General features: G+C 43.6%; 1 long non-coding RNA gene across 1 annotated transcript in view; it reads left to right on the plus strand.

The window, feature by feature from the left end:
• Nucleotides 1-25,111, plus strand: part of LOC142064107 (uncharacterized) — a 116,442-nt gene that overhangs the window by 19,042 nt on the left and 72,289 nt on the right. The window lies entirely within an intron of this gene.

The following is a 25,111-nucleotide window of genomic DNA, read 5'->3' on the forward strand; positions in this document are numbered from 1 at the left end:
TTCTTCCTCTCTGCCCTAGGAATTCTATAGTAGTGCTATGAGGAATAATCAATTAATGCTTAGAAAGCAATTATAATGATTCCCAGTTTACACATGAATAAACAGAACGCAGCTTAGGTGACTGAGTCACAATCATTTTCTGAGTCTGATAGGGCATGGGCAGCAACAAAGAGCCGGCTCAGCACTTGTGCTCTAATTGCTATTTTGCCAGAAAAGTTGGGGCTGGAGATCAAACAGGCAGAAATGAGTTATAAAGCTCTCTGAATGTAAATTGCTGTGCATGGTTTAAAAAAACATCGCTACACTCTGTAGTGATTTCACAAGTACTACATGGCTGAGGCAAGAATTGCCTGAGGCCTCACAGGATGACTGTGGGTCACAGCAAGGACAGGATCCAGGCATTGTGACTCTACTGCTGTGCTTAAGCACAAGACCATCTTTCCTCCCTCTAGAAACTTGATATTTTATTATAGAGTACCTTATCATGTAAGTCCATATCTGATACTTTCTCTTGTGTTCAGCCTGAAACATGGTTAATGTAGAAATGTCCTTTTTATGTGCATCATAGCTCATAATGTCTTGCTTTTATTGGAAAATTCACAGCTTCAGTTCAGACACGTGGTTTGGTGCTGTGATTGCTCATTGATGTTATTCACAGTTCTGTATGTCCACTGAATAAGTGCCTTCAGTGCTATGCGTTGAGATAGGAGAGGATATGTTATAAGGATCAGTCTTTTCTCCTCCAGAGATGACGGTGTTGCCACGATGTAAAACCAGATCAGGATGAAGTTCCCCTTTCATGTCTGGGGACATATTTTTGTTATTTGAAAACCCACAGAGCCCTTATATAACTGCAGAAGAACAAGAACAAGCCTTGCTATCCTACTTCATATCCTCTCAGCCAAAAGAGCAAGCCAGCTTTGGAGTCCTCCAGGGTCATTTTATTTTTAGGGCTGATGCCTGAAGCAGGAAGAAAGCGGCTTGATCTGTAGGTTCTGCTTAGAGCTTCCAGTGCTGGCAGCAAAAAGAAACTTCTTTTGACGTCCAAGCTGAGTTTAACCAATGGAAAAAGCTGTATGGGCCAGTGAGTTGCCATATTTTGAGTGTTGCTGTTCAGAAGCACAGCATAGTTCCTTGTCTATCACAGAGCTGATTTATTTTTGATCTCTTCAGTCTCTACTTGACATTCCAGCTGTTCTTCTGTCTATTTGTTTAACATCAGGCTTTTTCAGGTTTTTCATTTTTTCTTGTTTGTCTGAAATCCATCTTGGAGACACTTGTTGCCCTGCGCTCTGATCTGTTTTGAGCCCCTGCCAGCTGCTGCTGCCAGTGGATAAAATGACTGAGTCACCCCTTTGTGAATTTTGCATTTGCTTTGCTTGTGGGGTGGCAGAGCCAAGGCCATCATGAACAAATCAAGCAACCACAACAAAGGCCGAAAACACAAACACTGGGACTTAACCTCAAAGCATATGCTGGAGCCCGATGAGGTGACAGCCAGCAAAAGGCATACTGAAGGACCTCAAAGCATTACTCAATCTCAGTCCTCCTTTAACCACATCAGAAGGATACACCTCACACAGCTCTGGATCAGGGGAGAGGGTGGAAGGGAAAGGTAGCAGTGACAAAGGACCTTTTTCCTCCTTCCAGAATGAATTTATCAGAGCAGAGCAGCAGATGGGAAAAAAAATATGCTCAGGGTTATTGAACACAGCAAAGCTGCAATTGAAGAAAGCAATAGTAAATGCCCAAGAGAAGGCCCAGCGTGGCTCCTCCGGTGCACTGCCTTGGGCCCAAATGACATTTTTGCCAGTTCTCCAGACCAGCACCGTTCCCCTACTGCAATGGCAGCGTCCTGTCGCCACGGCACTTCCACTGTTTTGGCTTTGATCTCTACCTGCTCTCATAAAATTGTCCCAGCGCTGACTTGCTCTCAGTGGCGGTGCTTCCTTGTTTGCCGTGCTTTCTAAACGTCCTGCTTGTTACCCTAAGAAACATTATATCAGGAAAAAAAACTGTCTCTGGTTGACCTGAAGGGCCAGTGGGGATTTGGGCTCTTCACATGTCTGTCTGCTGGGACTAGAGCTTGCCAAAAGGTAATTTATACCCAGTGTGCCAGCAGTGATTGACTAAACACAGGATTAATCAGCATGGTGATGCTGAAGCCAATGGAGGTTTTGTTACTTAATTTTAGCTTGATCAGGATGACCCCGGTGCTGCCAGCAGAGGCATGGGGGCATTTAATATAATCTGGGCATCAGGGGTCTGTGGCTACCTCCAGGTTTGGTCACTTTTGTTGATGGCATGTTTTGTTAGGGACAGACAGGGGAAAGGCTGAAATGCACTCATCCAATCTGCAAGCAGAGGATGGAACTGTTTCAGTGTGTTGTTTAAAATATCCTGGCTTGCAATAGTCCTATAGCAAAAAGATCTTTCATTCTTTATCCCTGATGCAAAAGGGAAATGGGTTCCTATTTGCATTGTCCCCACAGTGTTTGTGTAATTAATGTAGGTGGGGGTTCTCCCTCCCCCATCCTCTCCCAAGGTAAAAAATGACCTTGTCAAAACTTAGATTACAAAATCTTAGTTACTAAGCAATGGGTAGGGCCCCACTGGGATGGCATCCCGGCTCCTGAAATGGTATGTATAGTAAAAACTAATAAAAATGGTGTCAGAGGCTCTCAGGCTTCCAAGTCCCCTGCTGTGTGACCCCCTGATCCCAATTTATTAGCTGAACCCAGGGAAGCAGACAAACCTCGCTGGCTCCAGACTGTAGGCTCCAAGAAAGGAAATAATGCGAGCTCCAGAGCAGTGGCTCCAGAGCAGGAGGGAGGGAAGGAGGGAGGGAAATCCTCATGGAACACAGGGGGCTGAGAGTAGGGCTGCAGGGAGCCGCTGACAAGAGCCATCTGAGCAGGATAGGGAAGGGAAGGGAAACTCGCTCTGTGATATCTCAGTACCTTGACGTTCAGACGCTTTAAACGTGTCAGAGAGGAAGGGAAGGAAGGGGGTGGGGAGAGCGGGGCTTGTAAGGAGGCAACCAGCCAAAGTTGTTTCCTTTCATGTGTTAGCAGCGTGCTTCGGTCTGAGATCACCTTGTGCTGGCGACAGAGGATTTAGCAGCTGGGGGTGGCAGATGGAGTGGCAAAGAATGTGCCCTGTGGGTCAGAGGGGGATGCACCTTCCCCCTTCCCGCTCCCCAACTGCAAGAATTTTCTCTCTAAAGCATTAAAGGCGATACAGCTCATCACACTGCTGCTAAACCCCTCTTCGGTGTGCGGTGCACATAGCAATTAAAGCATGTTGCACAAGGGGAGTGTGATTTTTTTTTCTCTTCTTTTTTTCTTTTATTTCCTCTTGAAAAGCTGCCAAAGCAAAGTGATATTGATGAGGATGGCTCGCTTCGATTAGCAGAGGCTGGCTAAGGAACAGTCACCTCCAGCCTGTTTCCCTTCCCCTCCTCCGCCTTGGACAAGAAACCTCAGTATTTTCTCTGCTTTCTGCAGTTGTCTGTCTGTTCTGAGCTTCTAATCTATGCCCAAATTGAGCTTAAGTAGGGGTGGGAAGTGTAACAATAACTCTCCTTGTTTAATGCCAACCATTGCATTTGAAGTGCTTTGGCTTCCCAAGGGTGATGTTTTCAGGAGAAGCCATTGCAATTTTTAAAATGTACGATTATGCAGGAAAATGGCTAATGATGAAAATGAACAGATGAAGGCTATGTGGAAGGTAAACGTACAGCAGTAGAGCAGGCCTGTCCCATTTGCCAAGTCTTTATACATGTCTAATTTGCTATTTGGAAGTGTATCTGGGGTTTCCTGAGGAGGGGCCGTCCCAGTGTTTCTCCTACTCAGTGACTTTAATGTTTGTTTCTAAGAGCAAACAAAAGGGCCGACCCGTAGCTTTGGCTGCCTTAGGGCCATCTGGCTTATACAAAAAAGGGTTGTGATTATATTCCTGCTTACCTGGACATTTCTTGGAGAAACACCCCTGAATATAAGACCAGTACAGATGACAAATTTGGGGGCTGCAAAAGCATGTGTATACAAGCAGGTTTTCTCCTTCATGTTATTAGGAAATAGGCTGCAGCTCTATAAATCTGGGGTTTCCTGGCTCTGTTTTGTTTCTTTTTAAATTACTGCTAGGGTGATCAGTTTAAACAACCACATAATTTGTGTTTTCTGTAGTGGAACACAGGAATTTTGAAGCATTGTCTAAAGGAAAGAAATGTAACATACTCCTCCTCTCTCACTCCTTAGCTGTAATCAGCGTGAGTCTGACCACTAACAGAGGTTCTTGGTAGAGGATCGAGATGTACTTTCTCCCCTGGATAAACACTGCAACCAAAGAGAGCCTAAACCACCACCATCCAGACTAGGCTCAGGCATTGCTGTTGATACATACAGGAACCTGAAACGCTGCTGGTGATCTGCAGCTTAGTGTTTGCCTCTCTGCTGTGCAGTGAAATAGGTGTGAACCTTTTGAGGGGTAGGTGGGTGACGAAGGCTGCCTCTCCGGGAGTAGAGCCTGGGGATGAAGAGGAGTATGGCTGGAAATGACAGTGTCTGCCCTTCCTAGGGCTAAGGTTTTCCACACTTCCCAGTGGGCTACGGTCCTGGCTGCTGTAGCTCCTACATCCACGTGCTGTGTCTATGTGACTGAAAATAGAGGAGGAAGCATGGTTCCAAACAGGTAGGCTTCCCTCCTGTGTGGGCTTCAGTAAGAAGCAGCCTCAACCCTGATCTAATAACATAGTCGCCCTGCTTTAGGTCATGTGTTAGGCTTTCTGCTGCCTGTGGATGCGTCAGCTGGGTACCGATCTGGGGATAGCTGCACTCTGCAGCCATGTTCTGCAAGTACTTCCTGAGGTTTGGGAAGGGGAAGGCAGCTCCCTTGGATGAGTGCTGTTGTGCGGTTTTGTTGTGGTGGAGCCTCAGTATCCACAAATTAAGGGCAACGGTCTCATTGCCTCACTTGTGTGCTGAAGTAACGTAGGGGTGGAGAGTCTGAGTTCTCCTTAATGTGGATCCCCCAATAACCTTGGGCAAGTTGCATTCACTACATGGCCCTCAACATTCATGGCTAAGGTATCATTTTTCTCAAGATAAGCTGAAATTTTGTGCATTGTTGGATAATTTTTATCTTGCCATCACAGGCAGCATGCACTTTAAGTGTGAAAGGAACTGCTTTGCTTTATAACTTGGATGAGAGGAGGGATTATTTTGTAAGAGGTCATGGGAGAGTGAGAGAAGTTATGGTCAAGTTGTGTCCTCTGGAATATGCTGTGGGATAAGATTTGGAGTATGATATCTTCACTTTTCTTCCTTTCCCTTCTGATGATTCAGAGCAGAAATGACCTGGGTCATTTTATGTCAGAAAAGATACTGGGCTGCTGTGAAACAAAAGGAGAAAAGCAAGTCACTGTTTCAAGCGCATTTGTGGTTCAGTTGAATGAAAGCCCAGACTTGCCAACTCATGATTTGGTCATCAGTGCTGCAATGCATAGTCTTTCCTTTATAGCTCCAGGTCTTGAGTTATGGAAGGTCTTAAAATATATTCCACCCAACCCTCCCTCCTCCCCCATAAGTTTCACGATTTCAAAGAAAATATAGGAAACGTGACCTCAGTGTACCCTCAGGACTGAGGGACTGGAAGGCAAATGATTAAAAACTGGCTCAGATTGCAAAGTGAGAAGATGGTGATATACAGTTTGTATAAAAAGGTAAATAAAAAATGGGTTTTCAGTATTGCTAGCTCAAACTTTGAATAATACAAGAGCAGTTTCTGGATTTGGGATCTGAAAAGGAGCTTCAAGTCACCTATTTGTGCTTCCATGGTTTGAGCTAAGTGGGAGCTGAATTTGTAGAAGTGCCATGGAGGCCTGCATTGCAGATGTGAAGGCAGGAGAGCAGCTTTTGAATTTTTACCCGTGCTGTGGTCTTGGTCACATTTGTATAAATCGAGAGGAATATTGTCCTGGGTCAACTGATGATTTCGTCCTGTATTGTGGAACAAACAAAAAATGTGGAAAGAGATCCCCTTGTGCCTGCCTCTAAATCAATGTGGCAACAAGGTTTTGGGATTTTTTTCTCTTTTTTCTTACTTTTCTTAAAACTAAGATTTGATTAAGGCGGGGGGAGGTCTAAGTCTCTGTTCATAGCGTGACATGGAAGTATCCTTACTGAGATCAAAGTAAGGTGGATGCATACATGTAGGGAACACTTTGATTGCTGTCAATGCCGTTGGATAGTTGTGTGCAGAGTGAATATCCCCACATAGAAAATGCATTAATCAATACACCAGTTACTACCTTAAGAGAACTGCAAGTTGCATATGGATTTGGAAGTATGGCAAATGCAGTCGTACAATGCCATTGAACAAACTAGTACTCTAACGTGAATGAAGAATCTCCTGCTCCCATTCCTGACCTCAAGAACAAGCTTGGCGGCATGAATGTATTTTGTCTCTTCCTGCTGTATCTGTTGGTCTAGTAAAGACATTTCATTGGAAAGGAAAAAGATGTATTCTGTAGTCGGTAAGTTATGGGCTGGGTTCTGGATGGCAGTGAAGGGCAAGGCTAGGTTAGACTGTCACAGGGATATTTGGCATGGTACGTTTGCTGACAGTGGCTGGAGCCATCAGTGAGAAGGCCACTGGGGAGCATCCACGCGTATGTTTAAAACCTGTGAGTTCAGACGTGAAGCAGGCCAGAGAAGATATACAAGACATGAAAGGAGTATGGGAGCTTCTCCCTAGGGTGGGATTTTGGACGCAATAACCTGTTTCTGTCAGGCTGTGTTAAAGTAAATAGGTTAATAACAGTTTTGGTTTCTACCATTAATCCTGCTTCTGATTTCCACTTAGGTATATTTGCAAGTCTGCCATATAGTTCTAGAGGGATTGGTCAGGGGTGAGCTTAACAAAGGAAAAAAAAAAAAAGAAAACAAACCAGTGAATCCACCCTAATTTCAGTGTAACCTGACAAAGATTATGCAGAAACGTTGTTGCCACTACAGAGCAAGGTAGCGCTGATCCCTCCTGCCTCGGCCACGTGCTAAGACAGTGACTTGGGGCATGGAAGCGAATGGGTGTCGTGCGCTGGTGAGGGCAGTAGCTCCCAAGCCCCGATGAGGTCCTGCGAGCATTGCAGAGCACGTGCTGCCTCATGGATGGCAAAATGCCCTCCTTTGCTTTGGGGTGCGAGGCACAAAGTTCAACGGTGGCCTACTCTGGAAGGTTCATTTCTGCTGCATTTTTTACTTTAATTACCAATTTCTCTGTTTTGAGAGAGAGTAACTTTCTTGGTTTAGTTGGCTGGGTTTTCTTAAATTGAGCTTAATTTATGAGAAGATCAGGACCCCCTGGCCTACACCATGTTTCTTCTAGTTCAAATGTAGGGGATAAAACAAAGGGCAATGCTGAGCTTGGGGAAGAGAGAATAGCAATTTCAATGTAATCATGTTATCTACGCAAACATTGCACTTCAGTCCCAGCCAGAACCTGCCCCTTTTCTAAAGAGAGTGTGTTTGAAATGCAGAGAGCTAGAAAGATGAGATGGGCAGAAAAGCCAAAAACAGGGCAAGAATAAATACTGGTTGTACAAAGCCTGGAGGAGGGAAGATCTAGTGATCAGACTTTAGAGCCTTGGATCTATAAATAACGGTACCATGTTTACTCCCTCCGGGGCCCCATTGTCAAAAAGTCTTTTTTTCCCTTGTCAACCAGAGGGAGATAGACATGGTTTGGCTGAGTGAGAACAAAGTACGTGCCCCTTTCCCAGGACTTGTCATAGCCGTGGGGATGTGGGTATGACAGGGAAAGGTGCATTTCAAATGGATCTTTTCAGGAGGTGAACTCATTGTCCCTTAAAGGATCAGATGATGTACAGTGTCTGTTTATGGGCAAAAAGTAACATCTTTCTCTATCTTTCTGCAGTATACTTAGGAGAGACATAATAGCCTGGTCATGTGCTGGAAAGAAATGACTCATTTCATATTGGGTCTAAGTGAAACTAATGTATTACTCATTTTTATGCAACTCTAGTAAATTGTACTTATTAAAAAGATGGGGGGGGGGGGAGGGTTATGGAGGAGGGACAATTACCTTAAGTCAAACCAGTATGTATTAGAAAATTAATTTAGAAATATAGTTGACCTCAGCTTCCTCATAATGAAAATCTGCTGACAAACCTTGTGATTTTGTTTCTCTTTTTAAAGCAGCCCTCGGGGTTGCTAGGAGTTCAGGTGTCAGGACCGAGTACTGATTCAAATCCTGGCTGGATGATTTTGCCATTGTTCTTCCAAAGAAAGACTCCAGATTCGGTTGTCTTCTGGGCTTTCTGCACTGCTTGTTGCTAAAGCATCTGAGTCTGACCCCTCTGCTGAGGTCTACTGGTGGTGTGTGACAGAGCTCTGCAGGCTGCTGAAAGGTGCACAGCTTTAGCGGCTCTGCGCATGGTTGCTTGTTGGTTGATACTGAAACCCTGTGAGGTGCCCATGCACCAAGGTAGGCTGATCGCTGCCTCACAGCCCCTCGTTGATTTTTTGCTGACTGTCTTCTGCTTAGAGCAAATAATCCAAAACCCTTTCTCATTCCCAGCATTATTTATCACTGAATTCTGATTAATTGAAGCCACGTATCCAAGGAAGCTAGGAAAATGACAGCAATTTTCAATTAGAATATCCAGAGCAACCTTGTCACCTCTTTCATAATCATTGCTTTTATTTTTGAAGGTGAAATAGGATCATGTTTAACCGCACTGAGTGCTATTTTTCTTCAGCCATGCTTGCAGTGCATACGGGTAGAAGTCCCACGCACCACTAAGCTGCGATTAAGAGCAGAAAGAGGGCTCTGTGTTCTCTGATGTCCCAGTTTTTTCATCAGTGATTTCCATTCATATCTGCTGAGTTCACAGAATGGAAGGTCTGTGGTACCTGGGAGACGCATGCTGCTTGATACCTTACCCTCCTCCTCCCTTTCTCTCCATGAAGTTTATGGAGTTGGAACAGAGCTGGCGCCTCTGTCGCTGGTGTACGAAATACCACGGTGTCTCCTTTGCTCTCCAGCAGCTACACACAAGGTCATCGCACTGGGAGCAAGCAAACTTGATCTGACGTAGAATTTGGTGAGAGTTCAGCTCAGAAAGGGACTAAGGAGAATAGATATGATTGATATATCATAAAAGGTTTTTTTTTTTTTTCCTTGTGCTTTTTTAGGGGCCTTGTCTGTGTCTGTGTTTATTTTCTAAATCACTCTTCTGGCCATTTCTTTTCACAAATGAAAAGAAAGGAGCCTGGGAAAAACCAAAGCTACTGAGGCACTTGGAGTGATTCTAGCTGGTTTAAGGGGTGGGCAGACAATTCTCTGAAACTGGAGAGGTCTAATCCTTACCCTTCGTTAAATAAGCCGTAAAAAGCACTTACGCTTCTGGAAACAAGGACTGAAAGCAAAGCTAAGCAGAGCCCATAGAGTCTTTCAGCTCAAGGGCTTTCAATACACTTGTCTTAGTGTCTGTACAAGAGACTGGTTAGGAAGCACCTGGAAACTTAGCTAATTTTTCCAGCTATTCTATCTAATGAAAGATCTTATTTCTGCCTACAAACACTGTTGTCCCTAGGTCCTTTGGTCCTCAGTGCTGAAGCAAAACACTGCAAGAAGAATATTTATTAAACAAAATGAAAATACAGTTTCCTCCTGTTGTCAGTCCCAACTTTACCCCAGTTCTCAAAGGGCTATGAAATTTTGTGCTTTTTAGGGCTTGGCTAATGATGGGGAAAAAAAATGTTATTTTCTTTTTCAGGTTTGGGCATTCACTTTGTGCTTTGTCAGTTTGAAATAAAAATGGCTGAGGTTTGCTAGTAGAGTACCTACGGTACGTGTTCAAAGGCCTTGGAACGTAGCATAGCGCTTTTGCTGATATATATAAAAAATTATTTTCTTTGTTGCATTTCAAATTGACAGTTTAGTGAAATATCGATGGTTTTATAGCAAAAAAAAAAAAAAAAAGAATTAATAACCTTGACGGTTTATAGCAGCAGAAAGTAGCTGTGGAGGCCTAGGCAAAGTGAAATCAGAGTTCACCAAATTCACTGCTTCTTTGTAAAAATCACATCTATGACTCAGCAGAACAAGCTGTTTCCCATCTAAAAATGTTCATCTTGGAGAGGTTCACAGCCGCCGTGTTTCCCAGCCCCAGCGAGGCGTGGCTGGCGTGGGGATGGGGCGCAGCTCTCTGCCGGCGGCCGCAGCAGCAGGGCTGGGACCGAGCACACGGCCTCTCTCGACGCTTGCGGTGGGGCGATGCTCGTGGTGGCCGCGGGAGCCGTGGATGGAACGCTCTGCCTCACACACGCTCTGGTGATTCATCAGGAGCTGCTCTGCTCGGGGCCGGAGCTGCGGCTCATTCAGATGCCTGGCACGGACCGCACTTACCCCCTCGCTCGTGTGCATGAACAGGGGCAGCCCTGGCGGTCAGAGCAGTGGCTGACCGGGGTTCAACTCAGTGGGATTTTGTATTCTGGTTGTGGCTAGAATTGCAACCCTTTGTTAAAGAAAAAAGAAAAAGAAAAAAAAAAAAAAAAACCAAACAGAACACCAAACCCAGCTCTTCTTTTTTTTTTTTAATTCATTTTTTTTTTTTACGCTATGGAATTACTCCAGGCATCTGACTTACTCTGTCAGCCTTTCCTTGGCAAAGTGGCCTCACCTCCCCAGCAGAGTGACTCAGGATGCTCGTCTTGCTGGCTAAGGCTTTCTCTCCCTTCTGCCGTGACACTGTACACCCTTTCCCTCCCTCCTCCCTAGCATTTTTAGCAGCAGAGCTCGTTGAGAAACACAACCACCTTCTTCAGCGTTGATCCGTCTTTGACATTTTCTGACCCCCTCCTCTGAGCTGCACTTCGCTGATCAGAATCTCAAACAAGCTCCTTCACCTGCTAATGCAGTGTTAAGGTGATCAGCACTCAAATCCCTGAGATCTCTCCTTCTTCGCAGAGGTTAAAGGGAATCGTTTTTGAAAACTTTAGCTTTCCGCCAGGTTAAAAGGGAGGAGATCAATGGGATCTGAGCAGCCCTGTCAGGGTGCCCTGGAGGTTACGTTGCCAGCCTGCTGATAGTGCCCAGGCTGCTGAGTGCTTCCAGCGCTGTCTGAATGTGTCCCATCTGGAAAGGTTCAAGAAAAACCATGTGGCTGGGAAATGGAGGATTGCCTCAGGTAGGAGGTTTTGCAGGAAATTTTTTGGCAAGGGAGCTGCTAGGTAGCCTACGATCATCCCAGCCCTAGCACCCCTGGGATTTATAGGGCTATTTGGCTGCTGCAAAGCGAGACCGTAATGGCTTACGCCAAACCGTGATGAAGCAACTGGAAAGAAATTAAGTGCGCAAAATGTTACCCTATTCAGCAGCCATGGCTTGGTAGAAGAAGTACCATGAAGACAGGCACCAGCACTAGGAGAACCTGAGAGGGGCTGATGGTGTCATCGACCACCGTCTGCAGCAGTGCTGCTTTGGCATTGCTGTCCCATGGTGGTCATGTGTCTCCCTATATTGCCTCCAAGTGCCCAGGAGCTGGCTGCCCAAGCAGGATTTGGCATGCACCCAGGATGCTGAGACTGGAGAATTCACATATTTTTCTTGAATTACCAAGTCTAAAGAAGACTAATCTCTCTTGATTCAATTCGGCATTGGACTGTAATAGAGGTCCTAAAAAAAAAAAAAAAAAAAAAAAAGAGAGAGAGAGAAAATACTTTACAACAGTGAATTTTGACTATTTTTTGCCAGTCTTTGTAAGTAAATGGTTTTCCTTAATTTTTAGACTCATGATGGGGCAGGTGGTCCCCTTGGTTGATGTTAAGTGGAGGCTGGATTTCTGGGGTTTCCTCTTTGTCAGTAGTTTCTTTGTGTGGCCAATCTATTCTGCTTTTACTTGATAGCAGTAAAAGGTTCTATATGTTGACATCAGAGTATTTTTGTGCTTTACAATATGTGTCTGTTCACTGATCACAGTTCTGAGAATATCAGAAATGCAAGGTTACCTGCAAGCTGCGCAGGTCAGCCTCAAGGGGCTGCAGATACTTGAGAAATTACTTCACTGACATTACAGATATATGCTACTGTATGTTGTCACGTGGCAGAGAGGAGACATCTGCATGTCCCAAACTGTGGGTGCAGGGGCTCAGAGACATGCGGTCCATGTGGCTGTATTGCTGATGTGAGTGTTTGCACATTGTCCCCCATGATCAGCAGGAGCCTGGGGTGTCACTGGAGGGCATCCTGTAGACTGGCAATAATCCAGGGCTAATTGGAGTCATGTGGGATGGAGAAGCATGTCCTGTCTATGGTAGTGCTGTGTATAGGAATGTCATATTTCCTAAATGCATCCTTCTTGTTCTGGACATCTTTGAAAGTGACAGTGATGCTTCACGTTGGTGTAGTTCTAGAAATGGTGAATTTGATGTCAAATTGCTGTGCCTTACAGCTAAAAATGTTCTGCTTTGCCCAGCAGCTAGTTGGTGATACTCAGCTGCTCCTGGTCTGGGATGGCTGTCTGGCTGCTCTCCAGAGCTGATGCCATCTGAAGATACCAGGCATGCATGAACTTCTTATCCTTTTCTCTTCTCTTATTAGCAGCCTGGTACTGGGCATGGAGGAGGTCAGTTGGGTCCTGCTAGTGGTGCTATGAACTGTGGGCAGCGTACAGGTGTGAACTCGGCCAAGGGGTCCTCGGGCCGCTCCGCTCCACTGGGCAGGGACTTGCTCAAGCTTGGCTGGTTGCATCCCGTGGCCCTGGAGATTAGCATGGCTCTGTGCCACCTTGATGTAGGTTGTGTCCTCTCCTCTAGCCGGCCCTCAGTGAAATCTTCAGTGCTTTCTCTCCCCTGGTACATGAGCTGGGTGTCAGGCTGTGGTAGGGTGCTGATGCAACCAGTCCAATCTGCGTGCTGGACATAGCTGTGGGAAGAAGGTCCCAGTACAGGGCTGTGTCCCAGGACTCGGCTGTGAGATGAAGGTGGGCAGGAAAGGGCTGCAGGATAGGCATTGGTGTGCAGTGTGGGGTGGTAGGTGGGCATCCTAGGACCTGGTGGTCTGGATATAAGCCGAGACCATCACTGGGGCAACCCATAGGAATGAGACAGTGTGCAGTGTTGGGGTGTAGCCTAGGAGATGATGAGCTCAGGTACCTCTCTGTTGTTAGTCTCTTAAAGGCGATCTCTGCTAACCACAAATAGGTTGTAAAAAAAGAAGACAAATGGTAGACACTAAATTTAGTTTAAGCTAGTCAATGGCAACAAAAAATAGGGGGATTTATTTAAATTGAACTGCATTTGAAAGTCTATTTTAATCCAGTCCCTGTACTCCATTCATCATGTTGCTGTCTGGGCATCGTTTTCAGTGCTGCTGACCCCTGAGCATGTAGATGCATATGCAGAGCTGGGACTGCATTTCCACCATGTCTGTGCAGGCATTCCTGTTAAAACCAGGGGTGAACTCTTTAGGGGAATGGAGTGAGGGGGACTAAGGAGCCCCACCAGCTGTGTTTGGAGTAATTCATGTGCTCTCTTGCTGTATGGTGGGGTTGTGCCCGACTCCCAAATCCTGTCTCTTCTGTTCAGATTAAGGCTAGGTCTGATCAGTAGAGGGTAGAGCAGGGGACTTGAAGGCAGAAATCTGTTTTCTATTTCAGGCAGTGCCACTGCAACATGCTTTTTAAGAGGGCTGGTGGATTATGTGTTTCCCACAACCAAAGGGAAATGTACTCAAAAGGGAGTGTTAAAAGGCAGCCAAGGGAAAGAGGAAAGGGGTGATGTGATCTGATACCCGCTGACCTCTCTTGTATAGGCATATCTCCCCTTCTCTTGGGTACCCTGAGAAACACACAACTCTCCACAGAACGGATGTTCCCTGAATATTCTCCCCCACACCCTTTTTTTTCCTTCCTTTAGCCCTTGATCTGTTTAGAAGTTCTCATTTGTTTCCCTCTCTGGTTTCCATAACCTCACTGACACTGAAGCAATGAGGAAAACCTAGCGTTAGCAGCTTAGCAGTGCAAGTTCAGCTCAGTCCAGCTGCGGGCAGTTCAGTGTTCACTCATCCTTTGGTGGTTTTTTTTCCTTTTTTTTTTTTTTTCCACTACCATCTCCATTTCTGTAGAAGCAGCTGACACCTTAGTCACAAGATCAGAGTCACAAATCTACCAAAACTCTTAATACCTAGTTGTATGTTTGTGTGTGCATTTTCTTTTTCAGGGTAAGTACATATTTTAAGGATGGAATAACAGTTTGTCCAAGAATCAACAGTCCACAGGGAGCCAACTAGTCTAGCAGCCAAGACTTGTGTTGTTTCCTTGAGGTTTTGGGGATGAGTTGCTTGCCTGTCCTCTTACATAAAAGCATAGCAAATTGTCAGAATAAACACATTTTTAAATATACAACACCATCAGTCAGAGCTTGAGAAGCTTATTGGCTGGAAAAGAGATCAAGGCAACTGGGAATTTGGATGACCTGACTGAGGCATTTGGACTAAAAGGTTCTTTTTCATTCACTTGAGCTAGTATTTTTTTTTACGTAATCAGCCAGGAAAGAAATAAAATATCCTCCTCCTTCCTTCAGGCAGTGAATCTGGAATCAGAATCCTATTGTGTTACTTTATAATTTTACTTTTTTTGCTAAGGACAGATTGCTACTGGGTATGAGTCTTTGCCTCAGAGCATGCTGGCCCCTCCAGCATGCAGCTCTGCTGTCTGGGGTGGTTCCATTGCTCACTGATTAAGAAGCCAATGGTTAATTTAGGTTAACTATGGTCATCTGGGGATGATACCCCCAGTTTTACAGTCTGGGTTAGCTCAGCTTTAACCAGCCCTGTCCAAGGAGGGAGCTCTGGCAGGAATTACACCGAGCAGAAGAAAAGCCTGGTGCAGTACTTTTTGGGAGAGCTGCATGACATTTCTGTATAGTTCGTTGGCCATGTGGGGAGGAGAGGCTCTTGCAGCTATTCTTTCTCAAGAGGTGCCATCAGGACTCTTCCAGGACAAATTCCTGCTCCCTGGGCACCGCTGGGTTTGCAGGTTTCCTTGTGGTTACATCAAGGCTGGGGGAGAGGCAAGGTGGGACAGTTTGTTGAGTCATCTTTCCTATGTATCCTCGGAGCAGCAGGGCACTGTCTGCAAGAGAAACACAGAAGAGCTGTCTATGAAATTTCATTAAATTTACAGGCAACAATTGTTATTCCAGAGCAAGGAGAGGAGGTGGAAAGAGGCTGAGGTCCAGCTAGGAATTGGCTAGACTAGTTCTTGGATTGTTTTCCACACTGTGGTTATCCTTATCTGCATCTGGAAACTGGAGTGTGTTGTATGTGTTTGTAAGACCAAGCGGATGCGTGAAGTGTTCTGGCAAAGTCAGAAATCTCATTTTCCCTTCAATATAATGCAGCCTGATTAGATTGTTATTGACATGCTGAGAACCTGCTAGGGTTGTTACATCTCTGTGGAAAGGCATCTGTCTGTTCTTTTTCTCCCTTCTGCCTGGAAGGATTGCAGAGCTGGAAATGGGAAGGACCTTTTAAACTGCAAATCCAGCTGTGAAATAAATCTGTCGGGAAAGCACAGTGTGCCTGCCAGCTGACCAGCAGTTTGACGATGTATGTGGAACTGTAAGCCAATTAACAGCAGTCTGGAACAATTAGTAATTCCCTAATGGAGGGGAGAAAAAAGAAAAAAAATATGTCAAAAAAAAAGAGAAAAAGAAATAACCCACAATAAAAACCTCAAAACAAAACTGCTGTAGTTTGCTGGATGTTTTTCATCCTGTAGATCATTGCTAACAAGAGTTACCAGCAGCGTTTTGGTGACCAGACTTGTCTGACTTGACTGCACGAGTCAGATATGTGCAGTGTTGCATGATCTCCTGTATCTTTGATAATTCAGGATAAAGTGGACAGGTGTGCAGTGTCTCGAGGAGGCTGTGCAGTACTGCACGGAGGTACCTGACTGAGCGGCTCCCACTGCAGGATCAGCAGTTGTCTAGAGTGGAACTCCACCTGATTCATTTGGGCGGCTTGCTAGGTTAGCATAGCTGCACTGCTGTTGGTACTCAAGCTAGCTTGTTCTGATTAGCTTAGGTATTTCTGCATAGTGTTTCACAGTGGCTTCTAGTAAAACCGAGAGACCGTATGGACTAACTGGCTTTAAGAACATTCTCCTTCCCAAAGATGGCTCTTGCTAACTTTGCACCATGAGTCAGATAATGGCAATTCTCACATTCAAAATTTGCCCTTGCAAAATGTAGAGAGTCAGAATATTTGGGATGTTATTCGGTCACAGCTGACCCAACCTCAAAAATCCTTATCCTGAAGGCTCTCTGAAGATGGATTTAGCTCTGAGAATGATTCTGGGTTCAGTAAAAGTGCATGTTTTGGTGAAATGATGATTTTTCTCACCAGCTTATTTATATTCATCATAATTGTCTCACTATGATGCCCCCTATTCATTTGCTGGATCCACTTGTCTTGCATCTTGTTCTGACTCTGAGCACTTTTTTAGGCTAAGCCTGCCTTTCAAGAATACGCATGATTGGTACCATAGCGATAGTTTTCAAGTGCTTGCAAGAAGTGCATTGCTAAGCAAAGTAAGCAGGGAAGCTAGGAGAGACGAGCGGAGAATGACTACGTGAAGAAGAGGAAAGAATTAAAATAGACGCCAGGGAGCCAGGGAGTTAATCATATAAACAAAGGTCCTTTGTTTAAATGTCTTGCTTCTTTTTTTCTGTTGTCACCCCCTCCCCCCCCCTTAAATAATCTCAGTCTTATAATGACTGCACTGGCCAACCCTTGGTACTTTTATGTCTGATTAGAGCTGGGTTGTAGTGGCCATGATGAGTTACCCAAACAGTCTATTATTGGCATTGTTAACTAGTGCCCCTCATTAAATTAAACTAAAAGGGGTAAGGAAGGGAATCTTTTCAAGGTGTTCCTCAGCTTATAATTATTTAAATTTATTTTAAAGGATAAATTTATTTTAATTTATCAGAACGTCCTTGTCCTGAATATAAAAGCTCTTCAGTTTTAGTGGGTGGGGTTTTTTTTTCCTTCTATAAATTCATGCTTTGAGGAGGGTTAATTTACTATGCAAAAAATTATTGAAGGTCATATTCAGTGCCATTAGCATTGTACAGCGGACCTTTGAAAATAACTCTTTGTCTGTGCAGATATTTATGTGGCCCTGTGTTGCTCTATGTACCAGATGCCATTTATCTACCAAAACAGTAGGCACCTCTCTCTCCACTGGGTCTAGATACTAGAGATGAAATTAATGTATATTAAAATATGAAGATATCAGAAAGAAGCTGTCACTTTCTTCAGTCCTGGCTTGCAAATCTATAAAGAAGGCCTATTACATGTGGGTGGAGAAGGAGCTCCAGAAGGGCTGGATCTTTGAAGAAAATACTGCTTTGGGGAGTTTAGTAGAAATGTGATCTGCTGGGCTTGTTTTGTCTTTCATTCTGTGACAGTCTAGTGAGAAATTAGGTGACATGTTTCTGCATTTGCTGTAGAGGATGAGTTTTCTTGAGGACACAGACCTATAAGGAGACAGATCTGTCAAGTGATGGGGGGAAAATAGTTTGCTTTCATATAACACAGGAATAGAAACTATGCAAAACGATACTTAAGGACTTTGAAATATTTCTCTCAAGATAATAGCTCTTGCCCTAGGATTCCTGTAGTCCTTTTAGCATTATGTAAGTTCTCTTCTGTGACCATAGGTCCTAGAAATTGCACAGAGGAACAAAGAAAAATCTGTTTTCTTCACAGTAGAAAAGCTGTGGGGGAGAACACTGGGGTAAATTCTAGTCCCTTACACTTTTGGCTATTATACATGAAATGGTTAAATCAGAAAATTCCCATAGTATCTATAAGCATGTGATGTAGACAACAGAAGGTGCCAAATACTTCCTTGCACCCTTGAAAGATAGATGATGTAAAAAAGAAAAAACAGGCTACAGCTGTGAGTCTAGAGTCACATTTGTGCACCGTCTGAGTAAGGAAGTGTGATATAAGATCATCTAGCTCCTGTTTTCAAGTCCTCTCAGACCTTGTTTTGTGTTAGGTGCAGGTTTTCCTTTCCCGTCAGTCAAACGCCATGTTATGTGGCCACACTGACGAATACCAGTTCTGCCACATGTTGCATGGGAAACAGCACATTAAGTTACTCCTCCTTGTAACTTTCCTTAAAATCAAGTACAAACTGTGTTATCAGTCACCATAAATAAAAAGAGAAAGCTCTGAGATTAGAAACATCTGTGTCTTTTAGAGGGTAAAGATGTTCTCCCAATGTCCCTTTGCTTTCACAACATGTTTTTATTTACAGTTATGGCTGCTCAGAAGAACAGTCTGGTGCCACACTTTACTCAGTCTTTTGGCTGGGAGAGTTGAGTTATAAAACTTCCTTGCAGCACTTTACTGGCTCACACCGTATTAATCTGTGATTACATTTGGATGGTCAAACACCCAGCACTACAAGGGCAAGGATGAGGAAAGAAACAGGGGAGATGGTTAGTATACACCTTATTTATGTAGTGTACAGATTATTGTTATAAAATGGCAATATTCCTGTCAAAAGCACCGGTACGCACCAGTCTGAGGTTTCAATAAGGTATACTGAAATACAGCAACTCAGTAGGAGGACTGCAAAAACTGCAATTTGCTCCCTGAGCAAATATATTTTACAAAATGTCACCACAGTATTGGCTGTGGATAGAGTTTGAACAGAGCAGAGACAAGTAGTAACTAAACGCCATTACCTGACGGAGAAAGGGTGCCAGTAGCTCACTGTGTATGCTGCAAGTCCTGTCCTCGCAGCTAGGCCTGGCCTAGCTAGGCCTGCTTCTCCTAGCTCTCACAGTTAGGCTTTCAGAATTGTTTCTTTCATGGGGTCTGCTTGGGTTGCACTTATCAGGCCCCCATTTCATGTTCCTGTATCTGCTCTAAGCTTGTCTGCTCCATTCCTGCTGGGGGTTCCCAGGCAGCAGCTCGTGCTTGCTCCTCAGATCTGGATTTGCCATCCAGCATGTGGTTGCCTTCACCTGCTCCCATGCATGCGTATACATCTGCAGTGTGGTAAGTGCCTGCCCCTGATCTGCCATCACAGCTATGACCATCGCCTATTGCATGGGAATATACTGTGTTGGAAGTTAAAAAAGATACATGTGGAAAGATAGAGGTTGATATTGAAATTGATCCCTAATAGTAGAGAAACACTGCCATGACATCTTGCAGTGCTGTTTTCCAGCCTGTTAGACTTGTGTGAGGAAGGAGAAAGCTTGTCATTCTCGGAGCTGATGGGTTGGTATGCATCACCAACCACTTAGTCCCTTAAAATATGAAATGCTGCAAACGCCCCATCTGCAGAAGTCATAACGCGACTGATTGGCAGGGCTGTTCTGAAGATGTTGAATGGACTCAGATAAAGGTAACCCAAGGTCCTCACTGTAAGCTGTTTGATTCAGAAGCACATTTGATCGGTGTTTACACTTGATGTGTGGTGGAAATAGGTTTGAGAGGAATGCCATAACTCAGACTGTGCTGGTCAGCTATTGGCATTAGGTTGTGTGGTTGAGACTTACGGTCTTCTTGCATCAGCTATGCTGCCTCTAAATTAGCCGAACGAGAAATCCAAGGAGAGCCTCTCTGACACTGTTCGGTTTTAAACATTGTGCTCAAAATTACAAATATTATTGATGATTCCTGTTGTTTGACATGAAAATGACACAAGGTGCAAATGCGACACCTTGTAGTCCACTGATGGTGGGAGAAGAACCCCACCTCTGATTTGCATTTTGTTGGATGTAGGAGCACTTGTATACTTGTAGCCTGAGTAGCTTTATTATTTTTTATTTTATGTTATTTGTTTTATATCATGGGAACTAATAAGAAGGAACAAAAGTAAAGTATCCACGGGATAACTTCACTGTTGTAGAAACAAGCAACAAAAAAATTACAGCAACTCAGAAACTGCAACAGCCCTTGTTTCTTAGTAGCGGTAGATACTTGGGCAATACCTAGAAAACAAGTCATCAGAGCTTCGTTAACGTACGAACTGTGGTCTTCGGCCTCAGAAATGCCTGTAGTCCCAACTGCTTTTCTGTCTGTTAAAACAAATAATGTGGGCATGTGATTTGAGTCCTGAGTCTTAAAGGATGTAAGCATGTGCCTGAAATTAGGTATGGGTATGTGTTTTGCTGAGTAAGGGTGTCCTAGTCAGGTATTTAAATTTTAAATGCACTGGAGCCTTCACTCGTAAAGTAAGCAAAAGTCAACCTAGACAGCAGTGAGAGGAATATAAACATCAAGCTCAAAACAGACTGTTATCAAAGCAGCTCTTCAGACTATGTAAAATTGCACTTTAAGATGGGCAGAGCGTCTTTAAAACGCTTTTGCAGTAGCTAAGAGCTTATACATTAGCTTTCATGATAGGCATTACAGATGTCTGTGAATATTATATAAACGCTAGCCTATTTGCAACAGTTTATAAACCTAAATATTTTATAAGAAAATACTGAACATTTAACTCGCCTTGTATTTTTTATGCAGCAATAAAACCACCATTTTTATCAAGAGATGCCGGACAACCTGACTAATAATGTGACACTTTGTTATAAGCTAGAAGGAAGGTTCACTGGTCTAGAATTAATCAGGTGTGTAATCTCTACAGGAATTTCTACACTAGAGCGGGAAACAGCTAGCTTTGACTTTGCTTGCTTTTGCATAACGATGCATGTTATTTGTGAGGATGTTCTCTGATGTTATCTTTATATCTCTGTGGCTAAAGAGGTTTCGGTGGTTTTTAACTGAACATTGCCTGGAAAATTAAAATATCATGTCCGCACCTGATGTGATACATGCATGGCTTTGCATGTATTTGCCAAGTGACCTTGCAGGAGGCAGAAAACAGAAAGTTTTAGGCTTGAACATATTCTCCCAAAATATAGGTACCAATTTCAAGGAGACCCAAAGCATACTTTGAGGAAGCTACAACGAATTGCTTGAATCGAAAATTCCCAGATGGATTCCAGGAGGAATAATTCTCCCAATGGCTGTAGTACAAAAGGCCTTTGGCTGTATTCCTAAAGGCATTTCATTCCCATTTTCACATATGATATGGGCACGGAGGGGTAGGACCTCAAGGGATGTACATGCCCTACTGTAGCAGCCCTCAAAGGCTCACCACCTCTTTAGACAATTAACTGTTCTGAGAAGTCACCCAACCTGAACACTTGGGCAGACCACAGGTAATGCTGGGCAGGGAGGAGAGTGAGCCCCAGGAAGGGGAGAATTATTTTCCTTCTATAATGGAAAGCTCTCAGCTTCAGCATAGGAAATTTGTGGGCCATTTCTGTTCCCCTACTGCTTGTCTGGACACTCTGTGGTGGGGCTTTCTGGGGAGAGGGTTCATGTGTTTAAAGGGCAGCTACATTCCCAAGGTTGAAAAATGTAAATCCATGAGTGAGTGAGATTTAGGACATAACACTTGTTTTCCATGGTTTGTCTTAACATTTTCAGCAGGAATGCAACAGCTTTACCCCCTCCCAGCAGAGGAATTGTGTACTATGAGCAAAGGACCACATATGATTCTGGGGGAATGTTAACATAGGTGTACTTGCTGGCCACTATTTTTCAGAGCTATCAGGCTTACATGGTAGCTGAACAGAAGTTCTGACAATCACAACTTGAAGGACAAGTTAGGAGGAGGAAGAGTTTCAAATTCTAAGTCTTTTCAAAGCCATACTTTGTTGTAAGGTCATAATTTTAGTCTTTTGTGTCTCTGTTGCTGATTAATTTCATTGTTCTGGTTTTACTGATTGATTTACTTATTTTTGTTGGTTTTATTGCTTAAATATCTTTATAAAGCTTGATTTTCAATGCAAATATTCACTTGGCTTTCAATAGAAATTCAGTTTCTATTTTCATAGGTATTTAAAGGTTGCTTCCTTTCTAGACTAGAACAGTTGCCCATGAGTGTGGTTCCATTAGAGATAGCAACGCCTCTAGAAAAAGCCTTCATCAGCAAGTGCTATGAGCCAAGTTAGGATGACACAGTGGTAGAAATGCTTGGGCCTCTTTAATTGTCACCACTGATGAAGTGGATGTGTGTAACAGCAGGAGAAATGTTGCAGTTCTCCATGATCAGTAAATCTGAAAGCTAAGGTCTTATACTCTTCTTTGTTTTCTCCAGAACACAGCACCCCTTCTATGGTGTAATTCCATTTGCAAGGCTGACCACATATTTTTCCACTCCAAAATTTGCATAACACTTGGTCACTTAGAGCACAAGAATGAACAACATCTGAGATTTCCATTTTGAATTATTTAGGAATCTGTTTTTACTCACCGACCATATAACGCTATCCCTAAATGACCAGTCTGCACCAGATGTGCAAAAATTCTCTTCTTGTCCCCTAAAAGGAGACCACAACATTAACTGCAAGGATCCAGAGTTACAGGATATTTGTACCTCTTAATTCTTCCAGGAATTATAGAACTGGCTTTGCTTAATGGAATATCATGTGCGTTGAAGGAGAAATTCATTTCAGATCTGCACAGACATCAGGTCAGAAGCTTGTACTGGCCAAAAATGTTATTGCAGTTGACTAGGTCAAGCTGAAAAATGGTGGCCAAGAAGATGCATACTCTGGAATAAATGATACGGTTGATGTGGTCATATCTCACACAAGTGTACGTCAGGATTAATTCCATGGTGGTCTACAGTTATTTCCGCTTTACTCTGGCATAAACGATGTAGAAAATAAGGTTAGCATTTGTGCCGTCTACAGAGCAAATACCAGTCTGAGTAGTGCAATATTTTGTCTGTGCTTTTCCTATAGCTTGAACAGGAGCATGGCTTCCTTAAAGTACAAGTATGTCAGAAAAATCTATCACGAGGCTTGTCCCTATAGCTTTAACTGTTCTGAAATCAGGTCTTTCCTATAATTGTATTTCTGTATTTCTATTTTGAATAATTCAGGAAGCCATCCAGTCTCCTTCGTTCAATGAGTATATCAGGCCACTAGTAAGTCAAAAGGCTGCAAAGGGTGAGAGAGGGTTCTTCACCTCCCCCCAAGATTTTATTTTTTTTTTAACAAGGTTTATTACCTACATTTGACAAGTTGGAAGCTGAGACACCAAAGCACTAAATGACTTGGCCAAGGTCACACAGGAAATTTGGGATGAAGCACCAAACATATGATTGCTACTGGTTTCCAAGCCAGCTTTCAAACCACTGGACATCCTTCTTAATTTCCACTCTTTCTTGGCACTGCTACCAACTTTTTGGTCCAGCTCCTTAACCACATTGTACCTCTTTTTTCCTCCTTTTGTAAATAAAGCCAACCTCACAAGGTAACGTACCAAAGCAATAAATAGGTACGTAGTAATTTCCTTGGGCAGTTTCACTTCTCTTTCAGTTCACAACTTGTCCACCAACAAATTTATTTCTTGCTTGGAGCACTTTACTGACTCATTCCTATTCAAAAGTATCTGTTAGCGCTTTGCTAAGCCTCAGACTGAACATCTTTGATCCACCCATTTCAAGATTAGATGGATGACAGAACCCAAACTCTAGATCCAAAAACATCCATGTTTTGGAGGTATATTCAAAGCCCAAGCCTGGATTTAGCTCTCAACACAGTTACTTTGATCTGGCTTCAGATCTGAATACTGTGTCCTGTGACATGTCTGTTTCTAGCACAAAATCTTGTTCCTATCTCTATGAGAGCTCTTAGCCTTGATGAGTGCCTCAGTGTACCTTGTTGTGGGAAATGACACCTACTGATCCTCTCAAACTTCATTCAGACACTGTTCGTGTGCAATGGGTTTTTTTAATGGTTGGTTCTTTATTACTTACCTGGAGGCCTAGAGAATTTGGCACTTTGACAGGCGTAAGTGTGCAAGAAATCCCAATGTTGCATGTTGTTCTCATTGTGCTCTCCCTCTTGTCTGTTTTCCATGCAGGGTATGAAACTGCTTCCCACTTCCTAGAAATCGAATCACCACTGCTCCTCCCGACTTCTTTCCTGTCCTCACATGATGTATGGTTTTTTCCCCATGGATGGGAAAGCTAGGGCAAGCTTGGTACTGTGGTCTTTTGCACTAATAACACTTCGGTGGCAATCCACTCTTTCCAGGGAATTATTCTAGATTTATTCACCACAAAGCATCCAACCATAACAACTCAGTAATTTTAAGGCCTAAGGAAAAAATGTAACAAGATGTTAAAAAATTTTGGTTTGGGATAATTGGGAGTTGTTTATATCCTTGTGCTGCTGATTATGTTGTCATATGCCACCATTACCGATGTCCCAAGGAACACGATTATCTTTCTTGGGAAAAAAAGCCTCTGATTTAACCATTTAAATGCTGGTTAATGTAGCTGATAAATGGGAGGAAAAATACTCCCCTGCTGTTACTGGTTGTATCAAATGCTCAGAAATCATAGTCATGAGGATTGAATAAACAGGAGGATAAATGAAAGATACACACTGTAAGTTTTATGATAAAAATATCAGGGCACTGCAATTTTCCTTTAGAGCATATAGGGCAGAGTCTCCCCACTGCACAGCAGAACACAGCTCTTGCTCTTGCTGGGTTTGAAAATAACTTTCTGTGCATTCAGATCATACCAAGCTTTCCAAGCTGTATCTTCCCTGGGTTTTATACCCTCTAACTATTTGGAATTCACGTCTCTGGCTCATGGTTTTCCCCCTGGCTCACTGAAATGCCAGGGCTACCCATGAAGTCCAGCAGGCGCTTCTTGTGATGGAAATGCGTTGTATAAGGTATGGGGCTTGAAAGTACTGCCTCTCCTTGGGTTCCCTGTGACAGCTGGAACCGGTATTTCCTGCTACCCCACCAGAAGGACTGTACTGAACGGGCTGGGGATAAATGCTTTTTACAGTACTTTGACAGTTAAAAAGAAGTTTAAGTGTAAATTACATTTGTACTCGTAAGACTTTTCTAGATTTCCAGAGTGGCATGTGAAAGCTTTCCTGTGATTTTTTTTTTGGTTTTGTTGTTTGTTTTCTTGGGTTTGTGTTTTTTGTTTTTAAAAAAGGCTCTGTCAATAATA

The sequence above is a fragment of the Phalacrocorax aristotelis genome, chromosome 13 (assembly GCF_949628215.1).
Source record: "Phalacrocorax aristotelis chromosome 13, bGulAri2.1, whole genome shotgun sequence".
Taxonomy (NCBI): domain Eukaryota; kingdom Metazoa; phylum Chordata; class Aves; order Suliformes; family Phalacrocoracidae; genus Phalacrocorax; species Phalacrocorax aristotelis.